Here is a 15,935-nt window from a genome sequence, read left to right on the forward strand (position 1 = left end):
ATCTCTCAGTCTTTCAAAAAAACATTTAAAACATATTTAACATTATTTCTTTCTTGGAATTCCAAATCAATGATTGTAGCACAAGTGAAAATCAACAATACTCTTCTTTTCAGTGTAGCCCACACTTTCCATGTAACTTGACCTGTTTCATGATGCTAAAAACTGAGAATCAGCAGAACATTTGGCAAATGTATTATCTGTAATGATCAAACAATATACATATATATCTACATATATATATATATATATATATATATATATATATATATATATATATATATATATATATATATATATATATATATATGTATGTATGTATACACACTGAACAAAATTATAAACGCAACACTTTTGTTTTTGCCCCCATTTTTCATGAGCTGAACTCAAAGATCTAAGACTTTTTCTATGTAGGCCTACACAAAAGGCCAATTTCTCTCAAATATTGTTCACAAATCTGTCTAAATCTGTGTTCGTGAGCACTACTCCTTTGCAGAGATAATCCATCCACCTCACAGGTGTAGCATATCAAGATGCCACACCTGATTTTCTATTCTAAAATGAACTTACAATGGAGTCTTGACAGCACGTGACCTAACTAGTGATGTTACGTCCAACACCGACGCTCCGAAGCTTGCTTCAAACTTGAACGGTCCTTGCAATGAACCACTGCTTCGGAGCTTGTATCATTACGTCACTAGTCACATGAAAATGACTTCTGTAGCAAACACACTGGTTCAGTCCTGTAGTGAACCACATGACTGCTTTGACAGCCCAATCCAGTGTTGACAGGTTTGAAACCTGACGGCTGTATTTCTTATAAAAGTGAAGCCAAGCATGGCAACACAGAGAAAATCATATTTCTGAATAAAAACCACATGAAAAAAACCAATAGAAAATGTTTTTTTTATTATTATTATTATTAATTAGAGAACATATGAACATTACATAAAAACATGCATCAAAGACTGAAACTTCAAAAACCCTCTGCTACATTATACAAGTACAACCAGTTACACAAGCACATCCTTTTCAACATACAAAAATATCAGTCCCACCAGTTAACAAGTTAGAGTTCTGCTTCCCACAGCTAAACAAGATAAAGCTTTCACACATGATACTGCCCTGCTAAAAAAAAACATAGAAACCATTACAGAAATTCTCTTGGATTTAATGGTTTTCATGGGAATTTTATTGGTTGTAATGGGAATTATAGTGGTCTCTGTGGGTCTCTACTGATATGTGTTGGGTTCTATTGGTATTTCCATTAAATCCTAATGGAATATGTCCCAAACACACTACACAAAAGAATTCTGTAGTGGTTTAAATGTTAAAAGCCAATGGTTCCTATTGGTATTTTAATATAAACCATTAGAATTTCCGTGATGGCTTCCAACTTTTTTTAAGCTGGTCAGATCTTCTGTCCTTGTCTAAAGAAATAATTACACACACACATCATGCTTAATGTGTTATTATCAAGGTGAACACATGAAATTCATCAGTATCTGTAAAATTCACCTACATAAATGAGTTTCACAGCACTAACACTCAGAGATGGGGGACTCGAGTCACATGACTTGACTCGAGTCGCAAATTTAAGGACTTGAGACTTGCTTGTGTAACCCCTTTAAATTTAGGTAGTTAACAGACTCTTAACTTGGAAAAAATGTAGTAACTACTATTTTGCCACTAGAGGGCGTTTCTCCATGACTAGTAAAATAATTGGAAAAAAAGTATTATTACAAAACGCAAGAGAGAGCGGAGAAAGAATAAGACGATTCAGAGTGTGACTATTCAAACAAAAGAAAGAAATAGAGTGTGAAGAACATTTTTTTTTAGTTCTTTTCTACTGAAATCCGGGGGAAGAAACATCTTTTCATACTTTTATTTCGAAGAACTCCGGTTGGTTTTTTTCTTCCTCCTTGTTTCCAGTTGATGTGTACTTCTTGAGTTGACTGCGGACGAGCGAACGGCGAGCCAACAGTGCCTAGTTGAAGGACAATGCATCTTTCACTGGAGCAAGCTCAGTATCCTTAATCTGTCATCAAACAGATAAGAGAATACAACACACCATAGACTTTGGATACTTTGAGTGAAACTGAGTTTAAAACTACCCGGGTAGTAAATTCTTTCTGTTTTCTTTTCCCTGTCACGTGACCACTTCTGCTTCTATTTTTTTCCTATTTCAATATTCCTTTCCTGGAAGGATCAGACTTTAAAAGGAAAAAATAAAATAACAACACAAGGAAAAGACTTTCTGAACTGTGTTTGGGGGAACCATTTATTTTATTTGTTATACTCAACAGGCCTGATTGTATTTTATTTTATTTTTTTTGTTAACTGTATGTTTACAAACTGGTACCAATACAGTACATTTTGTTTAATATCTCAAGTTGTGTTGAAATTGCTGTCTCAATCCTCCTTTCCGAACTTAGACGTTAGCTATACTGTCCCCATTCAACCTGATCAGTTTATTTAGAACTTTACAATAGAGTGATACAACGTGTTACATATAAAAGTGGCGAGCCAGCCAGGAGGATTCTTATTGACAGCTTTAAGTTTAACTATTATTATTATCAGACATCCAAAGCTCAAATTCAAGTGTTCTGAAATTCTTTGAAACCAACAAAGTTTGTATTTTGTTTCATATTAGTTATATTTATTTTTTGGAAAAAAAAAAAAAAAAAAAAAAAAAGGAAAAAAAAAACCATGGATCTTGAAACTGCATTTGGAGTAGATGTGCAGAAGTCCCTTTGTGTGTTAAACCTTTCTGGGACTAATCCTAATGATGACCTAGCGGCATCCTTTGCTACTTACGGAAAAGTAACTAAGGTTGTACGGGTGGGTAAACCGGATAGAGCTGGTAATACCAAAGCAATTGTCGAGTTTGATTCTGATCAGCCTATAAGTATTTTGAAGCCAGATTTCCCTTGTTATGTACCAAATGTAGCTGATGCTACAGTAACATGGCTAGTTGATAATGTAAATGTTTTGACAAAGAAAACTGACCAGACTGTGAGTCCAGTAGATATTGCTTCGCCTGATGAATCAGGTTCAGATACAGACTCAAATAGCTCTGACACTGACGGTAGTCAAACCCCTCTCCTTAAAGGGAAGACAAAGAGATTAGGTCAGAATCGTGGCTCAGTGCAAGGAACCCCCACTGCAACAGTTGTTCGACCTAAAGTGCCAAAATCCACACCTGTACAGAAGCCTGTTACTTGCATCTCCTCTGATATGCTGAACCCATCTGAAATACAAAGAATTGTAGTTGAACATGTGATTAAGAATGACACTTCTTCAGCTTCATCCATTCAAGGGTCAAAATGGCTGAAATCTTTCTCAGGTCGCATTCCAAGACCACCTGGTGAGGCAGACTTTGAGACATGGTGTTCAGTTGATGTTTCAAGATCGTCTGCCAACTGATGTACAGCGCAGGAAAATTCTGGAAAGTCTCCTTCCACCAGCATCAGATGTGGTCAAACAGCTGGGTCTTTCTGCTTCCCCACAAGAATATGTTGGTCTCCTTGATTCTGCATATGGTCTTGTGGAGGATGGGGATGAGATATTCGCTAAGTTCCTCAACACTTATCAGAACTCAGGTGAGAAAGCCTCTGATTTCCTCCAAAGATTGCAAATTCTCCTCAGTTCTGCTGTGAAAAGAAATGGGTTGAAGAAAACAGATTCCAACCGACAGTTATTCAAGCAGTTTACTCGAGGCTGTTGGGATCAGTCCCTGCTTCTGCTGTTACAGCTAGAGTCAAAACCAGACAAACCTGAATTTGCTCAGCTTTTGCTCCAGATTAGAACTGAGGAAGACCGACGAGCTGCAAAGCTTGAAAGATTACAGCGTCACTTGGGTAGTTCCAGGGCAAAACCCTTCTTGAATGTTCATACAGTAAATGAGGCTTCACTACCCTATGATTCGAACGCAGCCATTCTCACTGCTTACCAGGCTGAAACTGAGGATCTGAGGAGACAGGTTGCAGAGTTAAAAATGCAGCTGAATTCTAAAAAGTCAAAGAAGGAGCAGAAAGCAGAATCCGAGAAGATTAAGAAGGGAAAAGAGCACACAGTGAAAGCAGAAGTTCAGGCATATCAAACAATGTCAAAGCCCCAGCCAAAAGCTTGGTTTTGTTTCAGATGCGGTGGTGATGGCCATATAGCCAGACAGTGTGCGAATCCTCCTAACAAAGATGTTGTGGATCAGAAATACAAGGAGTTGAAGGCTAAGCAAAACGAGTGGAAACTGAAGTATGGTCCACATTTAAACTAGAAAGGGTCTCGATAGAGGGACATATTGAGGCTCAAGATGATCTATTGATCCATCGTCCCAATTTGAATCAAAGTGATACTCATACACCAATTCAGTCTTTCCCAGAAGGTCCCCTAAATGGATTGGTGGGGCCCCGTTGCACTGCTTTACTTGTCATTGATGGGACCCCTTGTGAATGCCTTCTCGATTCTGGTTCACAAGTGACCACTGTGTCAGAATCTTTTTATAACTCATACTTGCAGTCACATTCAATCTTGTCCCTTGATGATATACTCGAAATCGAAGGTGCTGGAGGGCAAGTAGTACCCTATTTGGGATACCTTCATCTTAGTATTGAGTTTCCAGAAGAAATTGCTGGAAGGACAGCAGAAGTCCGTACATTAGCTCTGGTGGTTCCTGACTGCAAAACCAACAGTGAAATTCCAGCCTTAGTTGGGACAAATACTCTGGATGCATTGTACAAAGTTTGTACTAAAGGTCTTGAGAGTCATCGCAGAAGCCCCCAGAGCCATGTATATACAGCTCTTGTAAAAGAATTGAGTAACCGACATAAAATTGAGCTGAGGAATGGGAGGGTTGCGAATGTGAAGCTCCAAGGCAAAGTGGCCCATACAGTTTCTGCCGGTCAGAAGATGGTATTGACTGGATATGCAAGGAATGTTTCTCTGCCTTTGGGTACACCTATTATTGTCGAGCCCTTTTCCCATTCCAATTTACCAAGTGGGCTTCTGTTCTGTAATTATGTTCTCACTTGCCCAGCCAGGACTTCTTTCAGGGTGCCTGTTCTTGTGCAAAACTGCACAGATCATGACATTACAGTACCGTCAAAGAAGATCATAGCTGAGCTTTCAGTACCACTTTCTCTTTCCAATCCTACACAAACTGTATCAAAAGATTCCTCGCTTGCAGTGCCGTGTGCAGAAGTGTGCTCAGACACTAAAGGCTCCATCACTCTTGACTTTGGCGAATCTCCTTTGCCAGAAGAGTGGAAAGCTAGGATCACGCAACAATTTAATTCCATTCCAGAAGTCTTTGCTCTCAGTGATCTGGACTATGGCCATACTACTGAAGTCAAACATCGAATTCGTCTTTCTGATTCTACTCCGTTTAAACAACGAGCAAGGCCAATTCATCCATCAGACCTTGAAGCGGTGAGACTCCATCTTAAAGAGCTGCGCGACGCTAACATAATCCGCGAGTCAGAGAGCCCTTTTGCTTCACCCATTGTGGTAGTGAAAAAGAAAAATGGTGCCATAAGACTCTGTGTTGATTATAGAAAACTGAATAGCCAGACTATTAAGGACGCGTACGCCCTACCGAACATTGAGGAGGCTTTTGCATCTTTGACTGGATCCAAGTGGTTTTCAGTCATGGATCTAAAATCTGGCTATTATCAAGTCGAGGTCGAGGAAAAAGACAAGCACAAGACAGCATTTGTGACCCCAATAGGGTTCTGGGAATTCAATCGCATGCCACAAGGGGTCACTAATGCGCCAAGCACGTTTCAACGTGTAATGGAGAAGTGTGTAGGCAGTATGAATTTAAAAGAAGTCTTAGTGTTCCTTGATGACCTCATTGTGTTTTCCAGTACACTTGAGGAACATGAAGATCGCCTCATGCGTGTTCTCACCAGACTCAAAGATTATGGTCTAAAGTTGTCCCCTCAGAAATGCCATTTCTTTCAAACCTCTGTCAAGTACCTTGGGCATGTAGTGTCAGAGAAAGGTGTAGAAACCGATCCAGGAAAGATTGCAGCACTCACCTCCTGGCCTAGACCCAACAACATCAAGGAGCTGAAGTCCTTTCTTGGATTTACAGGATACTATAGGAGGTTTGTTAAAGATTATTCAAAAATTGCCAGACCTCTCAACAGTCTAACTGCTGGATATCTTTCACCTAAAAGGCTGTCTGGTGTGAAAAGAGCTCAGTTTTCCCCTGCTGACTGGAAACGACCTTTCAATGAAAAGTGGTCTTCAGAGTGTGAAGAGGCCTTTCAGACCTTAATACAGAAGCTGACATCTGCACCTGTCTTAGGATTTGCGAACCCGAGGAAGCCTTATATATTGCACACTGACGCCAGTCTGCATGGACTCGGAGCGGCTCTATATCAGGAACAGGATGGCCAACATAGAGTAATCGCTTATGCAAGCCGCGGACTGTCTAACTGTGAAAGGCGGTATCCTGTTCATAAACTTGAATTTCTTGCCCTCAAGTGGGCGGTGACAGACAAATTCTTTGACTTCCTTTATGGGGCCAAATTTGTCGTCATGACTGACAACAACCCCTTAACCTATGTGTTGACCTCAGCTAAGCTCGATGCTGCAGGACACAGATGGTTAGCTGCCCTCTCAAGTTTTGATTTCAGCATAGAGTACAGAGCCGGGAAAAGGAACCAAGATGCAGACGGTTTATCCCGAAGACCACACACACAGAACGAGTACGATTATAGTTCCAAGGAGGAGGACGATCGGATACAACAGTTCATTTCTCGGTTTGTGAGAGAAGGATCGGAACCAGCATTCTCTAAGGAGGCTGTGAAAGCAGTGTGTCAGAGGCATAACGTGCTCGACAGTGCAAACTCTGAAGATGGAGCAGATAGCGAACCAGCAATTGTTGAGTGTCTGGCCATGAGTGAAGAAGCTATTCCACCTGATTTCTTATCCACAGATTCCTTCCTTGGATCTAGCACGCTTCCAAGTATGTCCCAGCAGGATTGGGCTCGAGAGCAACGGAATGACCCTGCTGTGAACCGAGTGATTGACATTGTTAAGTCAAGCAAGCACCTTTCCTGCCGTGCTAGGTTGCATGAGGATAGAGAAGTCCAGGTGATGTTGAGAGTTGTAGACCAGTTTGTTCTTACTAATGATGTCTTGTACCGGAAGCGCATCATTGGAGGGGAGCCTCTATTCCAGCTCGTCCTTCCTAAAGCTTTCAGACAAGTGGCTCTTACAGAACTGCATGATTCCGTTGGTCACCTGGGCATTGAAAGGACAGTAGACCTTGTGCGTCAAAGGTTTTATTGGCCCAGAATGGCACTGGATGTAGAGGAGAGGATTAAGTCTTGTGAGAGGTGTGTGAGACGCAAAGCAAGGGTAGAGCGGAGTGCTCCTCTTGTCAATATAAACACAAGTCGTCCCCTTGAATTGGTATGTATGGACTATTTGTCTTTGGAGCCAGATGGAAAGGGCACAAGGAACATACTTGTAATCACTGATCATTTCACAAAATATGCCGTTGCTGTGCCAACCTCTGATCAAAAAGCGAAGACAGTCGCCAAAGCCTTATGGAACCACTTCTTTGTTCATTATGGTTTCCCAGAGAGACTTCATAGTGATCAGGGCCGTGACTTTGAGTCCTCTGTCATAAAAGACCTCTGTCAGTTGCTAGGTATAAAGAAAACCAGGACAACGCCGTACCATCCACGTGGCAATCCGGTGGAACGGTTTAACAGGACTCTTTTGGGGATGCTCGGGACACTCTCTGAAGAAAACAAGCTGAGATGGAAGGAATTTGTTCAGCCTTTAGTGCACTCTTATAATTGCACCAAGAATGACACAACAGGATTCTCCCCATACCAGCTGATGTTTGGTCGACAACCAAGCCTTCCCCTTGACCTTGCATTCGGCCTGACTCCCAGGAACCCTGGTAAAGTGCCTCATTCAGAGTATGCAAAGAAATTGAAAGAGAGCCTTCAAGAGAGTTACCGACTAGCCATTGAACAGAGTGACAGAACCGCACAAAGGAACAAACAATGATATGACCTCAAAGTCAGAGAATCCATCCTAGAGTCTGGTGACAAAGTGCTCATAAGGAATGTGGGACTTCGTGGAAAGCATAAAATTGCTGACAAATGGAGCAAAATTGTGTATAGGATTGTGAAGCAGATCGATGACTCACCAGTTTATGTTGTTGCACCTGTGGACTCAGAAGGTCCAGGGAGAACCCTACACAGGGATTTACTTTTACCCTGTGGATTTCTGTCTACTTGTACAGATGGATCTACAAGTGCAGAGTCTCAACCGAGGATGGAGAGTTTCAGTGTACCCCAGGATGCTCCCACAGATAAGATTGATGATATTTCAGATCACATTCCTGAGGATCATGTAGTAGAGTACTACTCACCCCAGTCACTGTCTTGGATCGAAACAATTGACCTCCCGCTTCCAAGCCAACAAGTGGTTGAACCTGAGGGAGAAGTATGTAGTTCAGAAGAACAGACTGCTGAACTAGGAAACATGTGTCCTGTGCAGTCTCAGGAAGGAACTAGGACATCTGAACATGAGGATTATGCAGAGTCAACCTTAAGCCCAGAGGCTCAACCATTCTATCCGCAGACAACATCAGTGTTGATTGAATTGACTGACACCCCGTCAGTTGGTGCAGAAACAGATTTGACTGCTCCAGAAGAATTAATCAAAGGCCAAGAAGAGGAAGATGAAGTTAAAGCTGATGTCTCTAAAGAGTCTGACAATTCTGAAACTGAAGGAATACCTCAATCAAGTGATGAACTGGTGCAGGAACATTTCACACAAAGAAGATCTACTAGACAAATAGTTCCACCACGTAAACTGACTTACCCGACTTTAGGGAATCCTTTAGTCCTCATTATGCAATCTTTATTTGGTGGACTCGACAAAGCATTCTCCCAAGCCCTTGACTATGACATGAGCCCTAGAGTTAGTTCACTTTTACCTCATGAAATTGTATAAATTAACTACATGCAGGGACGCATGCAGATTTAGGGGGGGAGGATGTAACCCCTTTAAATTTAGGTAGTTAACAGACTCTTAACTTGGAAAAAATGTAGTAACTACTATTTTGCCACTAGAGGGCGTTTCTCCATGACTAGTAAAATAATTGGAAAAAAAGTATTATTACAAAACGCAAGAGAGAGCGGAGAAAGAATAAGACGATTCAGAGTGTGACTATTCAAACAAAAGAAAGAAATAGAGTGTGAAGAACATTTTTTTTTAGTTCTTTTCTACTGAAATCCGGGGGAAGAAACATCTTTTCATACTTTTATTTCGAAGAACTCCGGTTGGTTTTTTTCTTCCTCCTTGTTTCCAGTTGATGTGTACTTCTTGAGTTGACTGCGGACGAGCGAACGGCGAGCCAACAGTGCCTAGTTGAAGGACAATGCATCTTTCACTGGAGCAAGCTCAGTATCCTTAATCTGTCATCAAACAGATAAGAGAATACAACACACCATAGACTTTGGATACTTTGAGTGAAACTGAGTTTAAAACTACCCGGGTAGTAAATTCTTTCTGTTTTCTTTTCCCTGTCACGTGACCACTTCTGCTTCTATTTTTTTCCTATTTCAATATTCCTTTCCTGGAAGGATCAGACTTTAAAAGGAAAAAATAAAATAACAACACAAGGAAAAGACTTTCTGAACTGTGTTTGGGGGAACCATTTATTTTATTTGTTATACTCAACAGGCCTGATTGTATTTTATTTTATTTTTTTTGTTAACTGTATGTTTACAAACTGGTACCAATACAGTACATTTTGTTTAATATCTCAAGTTGTGTTGAAATTGCTGTCTCAATCCTCCTTTCCGAACTTAGACGTTAGCTATACTGTGCCCATTCAACCTGATCAGTTTATTTAGAACTTTACAATAGAGTGATACAACGTGTTACACTTGACTAAATTAAGAAAATTCCTTGACGTTGACATGAGATCCAATGACTCGAGACTTGACTTGACTTGAACTGTATGACTCGAAAATGACTTCATATACATTTTTATATAAATCATCGCAACATTTTGATGAACAAAATGAAAGCAACGGAACCATTGACGCCAGTCATCAGATTCTGCGCGATTGCGTGACGCACAGAGCACAGAAAAACATACACCTCAGTGAGCGCGCTGAATACAAAAACATCTCCCAGCATCGTTTCTTTTTGGATATAAACACTAGAAATTGACCATATTCATACAAGAAGATTTGCTGTACGCATAATAACTGGCAAGGGATATCGGACACAATCATCACAACTTCCTTCACCACGTCAAAAAGTAAGCTATATGGCTTGTTTAACCTGTTTGTTATAGTTAATTTGACTAACGTTAAATCTAGAAGAAGCGGAATAGTGGTCAAAACAGCATGCCTCTTTAAACAATATTATGTTTTCAAATGTAGCTTAAGGCTGTCAATAGATTCAAATGATAATTAATGGTGGCATATATTTTGTATAACGTGCATAAATTCACGCAGACATTTGCCACAGTTTCTTTCAAATCATGCTTTAAAGCCAAATATGTCGCTCTTTAGGCTATAGAAAATTATTAGAAAATTGTTAATGATGTTTTGTCGTGTTTTATGTTTCTCTTGAAGCAGAGTCAGATATCAGGGGGTAACTTGGGGGGCAATGTGAGCAGAATTAATATGCAACCAAAATTCAAGATGTGGAAAAAATGTCCTAGTAGGGAGTTATTTTTATATTAACATATGATATTAAAAAAATATTTCCCGAATATTGGCGCGGTTGCAAATGTGATAATGATTTTATACAACAGTCCAGTAAACAAAGAGTGAATATTGTGGTGTGACATTTTAGACGTAATATTGTAAATATTCTGTTTTTGCTCTATTTCTCCAATGACAGTAGGATAGTTTCAAACAAGCCACAGAAAGAGTAAATCCGGTGTTTTTGTGATTGGGTGACCTAGTTGCTTAGTTCCAGATTGAATCTGCCGCTTTGAACGAATCAGTAGAATGAATACTTCTATGACTCGTACATTAAGACGTTGATTTGGCGCCACCTATTGGCGGTTTTAATTTCCTAATTAAGGCGAGACACTACAGGTGAATAGGGTATTTTTTTTAACTAGCAGATATCACCATGAAACTTTGCCAGTTGATTACCTACATTAAGATGAGAAAAAATGTATTACAAGTTTTCTGTAATTTAATGTTTAAATATGCAAATTAGACATTATCTAATTAAATATGCGCAAATCTGCATATATTTTAAAAAACGAAATCTGAGTATTGGATAAAGCCAGGTTCAAAATTATTTTTTCATTGTGTTCACATATTAGATGGGAAAAAAATTACAGAGGGATTTATGGATATCTACTTTTGTTATCCTGTAAATCAGAATATACTGCCAATAGCCTTAAAAAAATGATTTTCGACATGTTTTTTGGAATAAAATGTTATGTAAATCAGGCTAAGAATAATATATTTACAAATCCCTCTGTAAATGTCTTCATAATATAACTAGGTACAAGACTGGAAAGTTTGGTGTATATATAGGTGCTACTGACGTGGAGATTTCGGACTTGGAGTGTGGGAGAAAAGTCATTTTGAGAAAACGGGCTTTAAAGAATTAGCATCAGCCAATGAGATCGCGCATTTAGAGTAAAATCCCCCCTTTTACTTTCGCGATTGGTTGCTGATAAAAAGGAAATGACCATATTTGGATCCGGCAGTATTGTACAGCAGAGAGCAAGCTTTCTAACGGTGTGTGTGATGACAGAGTGCAGATCGCGATCGCGGAGCAGAAGGATGATTTATAACGACAACTTTTGATGAGTTTATGAGAAATCTACAGACGCAAACAGGCAAAGTGTAGTAAAATAAAGACCTAAATGTGTATTTCTGACTTTTTTTCACCACAAGTCTGAAAGAAGACATGTTATTGAAGACAAATATCCTAAAATCTCAAAATTGACCAGTGAAAAAAAAACGATGTTTTTGCCTACCGTGTCTCGCCTTAAAATAATTTATTATTTGTTAGCATCTTATTTTTTCTATATTAAAATGATTATATTTAAATAATTAATCTCATAACAATATTTATGGTCTCGTAATTGCAGTGTAAATGCATGGATAGAAGAAATTTTTTTTTTAGAACATAGTTAGAAAAAAATGCCCCTGGAAATCAATGTAAGGGTCAAATATGGGCCATTAATGGGGAAAGTTAATATCTGGGTGATATTGCATACAAAATATATAAGCAAAGTTAAACATATGACATTTACTATAAAACCAATATAATTAATGCATCACACTTGTGAATTTACCTTCAAATGTTTTATCTTCAACATTTTTCATATACTTGTTATTATAATAATAATAATTCCAAATTTTGATAATCATAAATACATGCTGTAATAAATTATACACATATTATTAATATTACAATATAAATGTATAAGAAAGGTAATCAAGGTAATCAAAAATAAATAAGGTTGAGGCCAATATAAACTTTTTTTCTGTTTGGTATTGTAACTTGACTTGACCCTTACCCAGATAGCAATGAGTCGGCGGACCGCCGGCGGCGCTCCGGAGACAGTAGAAGCGTCAGAATGGCGTAATCGCAAACACGTTTGACGGCGCACCGCCGGCGGCAGCCGCTTTTTAAAAGCGGCAGCCGCCTTCGTTCCGCAGCCGGCCCGCAGGCCAGCCGCCGTTCCGCCGCCGTTATATCGAAGGCGGACCTTCCGCGGCCCGTCGGAGGCAAACGCTATTTTCGAGCGAGCTGTCCCGCCGCTTATTGCACTTATATATATTTTTAATATTTATAGCATGCAGTTTATCAAGAATAATGATTGATCAAACCAGACAAATTTCCATTTGGCATTTTAATTCCACATTTCAAAGTACAGTAACCGTCATTAAAACAAGATGTCAGATCACTGAAATATAACAGAAAAATACAAATACACAAACACACACACACGCAGGTTTCCAATTAAATTTTGGTTAAAAAAAAAAAACACTTGTAAAAAAACACATTTTTAACACTTACAATACTTGCTAATAATATAAAGAGGTCAGCTCTGGGATGAAAAGAATTACCAGTAAACACAAGTAATGAGGATATATGGTACCAAAGAAAGTGAAGGATACCAAATAATTTGAGGTATAACATCATATTTACAAGTGATTTTTAACAATAGGATAAGTGGTAATAATTTAGAGTAAAGCTCTGGAGTAGAATATACCATTATAACTGCAATGCTGACCTGTGGCACAAGTATTTACAAGCTATATTTAACAATAGAATAACAGTTAAGCACTGTGACGGAATGAATATTTGGTACCAGGTAATGTGCAATATCAAGTATCAGAGGTATGAAATAGTATTCCAAGCTATTTTTAATAGAATAACAGTTAAGCACACTGATGGAATGAAAGTAGATTTTTTGGTACTAGTTAATGTGCAATATAAAATATCAGGCACGAAATAGGATTTACAAACTATAATAGAATCGTTCAGCACTGACGGAATGAAATAAGCCAATACTGAAGTCACGGCAAGTAGAATATTTGATACCAAATAATGTGCAGATATCAAGTATTAGATGTATAATCTAGGATTTACAAGGTATATTTAAAAATAGAATAGTTAAGCACTGTAACAAGGCTTTTTTAGAGGTCTTGATGTTACTGACTGCAGGATAAAAAAAGGGTTCCAGTTGTCAGTGATGCTGGGGTGTCAGCCTAGGTTTAAGGGGTCGGCTGTGGGTCCCTCTCAGCTGTGCGGCGCCTTTTTCCACCTTCAAGGTCAGATGCTCCTTTCAGGTAACGCGTAACGTTAACCTGGATCGCTTCATCAGTGGCATCCTGGGTCGCCGGGTTCTTCCGGATGGCTCCTGTAGAAAATAAAGATCTGTCATTCCATTTGAATGGCATAAGCTCATACACATCTACTTAAATATAAAAAAAATATCCAACTTACTTTGAACAATGGTCTTCAGGAAAAGGTCTCTAAAACATGCTTTATCCCCTACACCAGTCCAGGTTGTATTGATGGAAAGGTGATTAGAGAAGATACTCTGAAGCATTCGCCACACGGTTGTCTTTAGGTCCCTCCCACATGCGATTTCCAAAAACCGAAGCTGAAAATACAAAAAAACAAAAGTGTAACAAATTACATTTCTCTGAAGCTTCTCATAAATTTAAAATGTAACAGGCTGTGGATTCAGACTGTAGAATATGCAGTGTACAATCTTAATTTTACTTTTTAGAAGAAAAAAAAAAAGACTTTTTTTTTTTTACACTATGGCGTTATAAACGAAATCAGCACACTTACAAATCGTTCCTGGAGCTCTTTATCCTGCCTCATACTGTTGTCAAGTAACGCCGAATCTTCCTGGGTGTCTAGGGGGAGTAACAGATCCCCTGGCAGGGATAACTCTCCAACAGACACATTGGCACTGAAAATGTTGCAGCATAGTGTCCATTTTGTTGTCCATGCTACGCACAACATCACCAAACTCTCCTAGACGTTGCAGCATTGGGGTCTGATCTGCACCTGCAGGGGTTCCCAGGATAAAAGAATAAAGTAGTCAGTCCTGGTCCCTCAACTACTAAACTATGACAGTTATATCTAGGTCTACTACATACAGGTGACCCCAGTGGTTATACGTAGTCTTTCTAGATGTAAAGCTTTGGCTAACTACTGTAAGTAGCGAATTACATTTCAACATGTAACGTTACTAGCAACATTGCTTAACCTCAGTGTGTAACTTACTGTAACAAAGGCAAAACAGCATGTGTTAGCTAACACTTGCTAACGTTAGATACTGGACTAGCAGCATACTGCAAGAACAAAGATTACTAACTTAGATATTTTAAAAAGATAAACTAAAAACAATGTAAACATAATATTGCGTTACACAAAAAGGAAACATATACTTACTTAAACGATGTTAGTCGATAACTTTGCTAGCTAGCAAACTGTAGGCTGTAGTAACTTCGGCAATCTTCTTCTTCTCTTGATTAATGGCGGATTGTAAGTTGTAACCAACATTTAGGTGCATACCGCCACCTACCGTACAGGAGTTTGTAACACCGTGCTATTTAAGGGTTCTAATCTAACTGCGGCAAACTGATGCGCAATGTGCTCTAGTCATATCGTTAGGAGAGGGGCCAGCCTCAGTCGCTCCAGTGCGTCATCGAGCCACCGTTTTAGCCCCGCCCAAAAAATCCTGAACACAGCAATGGTCCAAAACTGTATGGTCTAACTCCAGAATTCAGTACTTCACAGTTCACAGTCTTTGTAATGTGTTTTAGTAATACATTTTTAACATTTATATGTTATGTGTTTAGATTTTTTTTAATTGCCTTTAAAAAAATAATCTGCTAAATTGTTCATACCATTAATTAAATATCTAGTTTAAAACCTAATCAGAAAGATATTTATTGCCAAGTAAGTTTTATTGCCAAATTATTTTTTATTTATTGGTGCATGTCTCAAATGTGCATCATTCAAAGAAATGTAAATAATTTGTACCTGCATAAAATAATTAAATATATTTTACTGTATAATCTTCAGAGTTTCAAAGTAATTTGAATGTAATTTCCTAAACCTTATCACTGAATCAAGAGTCAAGAATCTGTTATAGTCTAAACCCTAATGGCTTTGGACCAAAAAAAATAAAAATAGCCATGCCTGGTCGATTTTGAGAGTAGAAATCCTATTTCAAAGGAGACGGCCGCGGTCCATTAGACGGAGAAGCTGTGCGGATATTTTTTGCTATCTGGGTTAGCAGGACTCGACTTGACTTGCTTGAAGTGAACCATTGACTTGACTTGACTTGGTTGCATGTACATGCGACTTGTGCCGAGTTCAGACTGCACGATTTTAGCCCCGATTTTGGCTCGCCGACAGGTTTTGAGAAATCGCCGACAAATGCC

General features: G+C 39.0%; 1 long non-coding RNA gene across 1 annotated transcript; it reads right to left on the minus strand.

Annotated features, from left to right (window-relative positions):
- Positions 1–13,341: 13,341 nt before the first annotated feature.
- LOC143711180 (uncharacterized) lies at positions 13,342–14,512 on the minus strand. The gene is made up of 3 exons (XR_013194763.1): positions 14,329–14,512; positions 13,975–14,134; positions 13,342–13,888 (listed from the first exon to the last, which is right to left on the minus strand). It is a non-coding gene; the product is annotated as an uncharacterized LOC143711180 (long non-coding RNA).
- Between the last annotated feature and the right edge of the window lie 1,423 nt (positions 14,513–15,935).

Source organism: Siphateles boraxobius, unplaced genomic scaffold (genome assembly GCF_051911475.1).
Source record: "Siphateles boraxobius isolate OS27281-9 unplaced genomic scaffold, OSU_SipBor_1 49, whole genome shotgun sequence".
Lineage (NCBI taxonomy): Eukaryota > Metazoa > Chordata > Actinopteri > Cypriniformes > Leuciscidae > Siphateles > Siphateles boraxobius.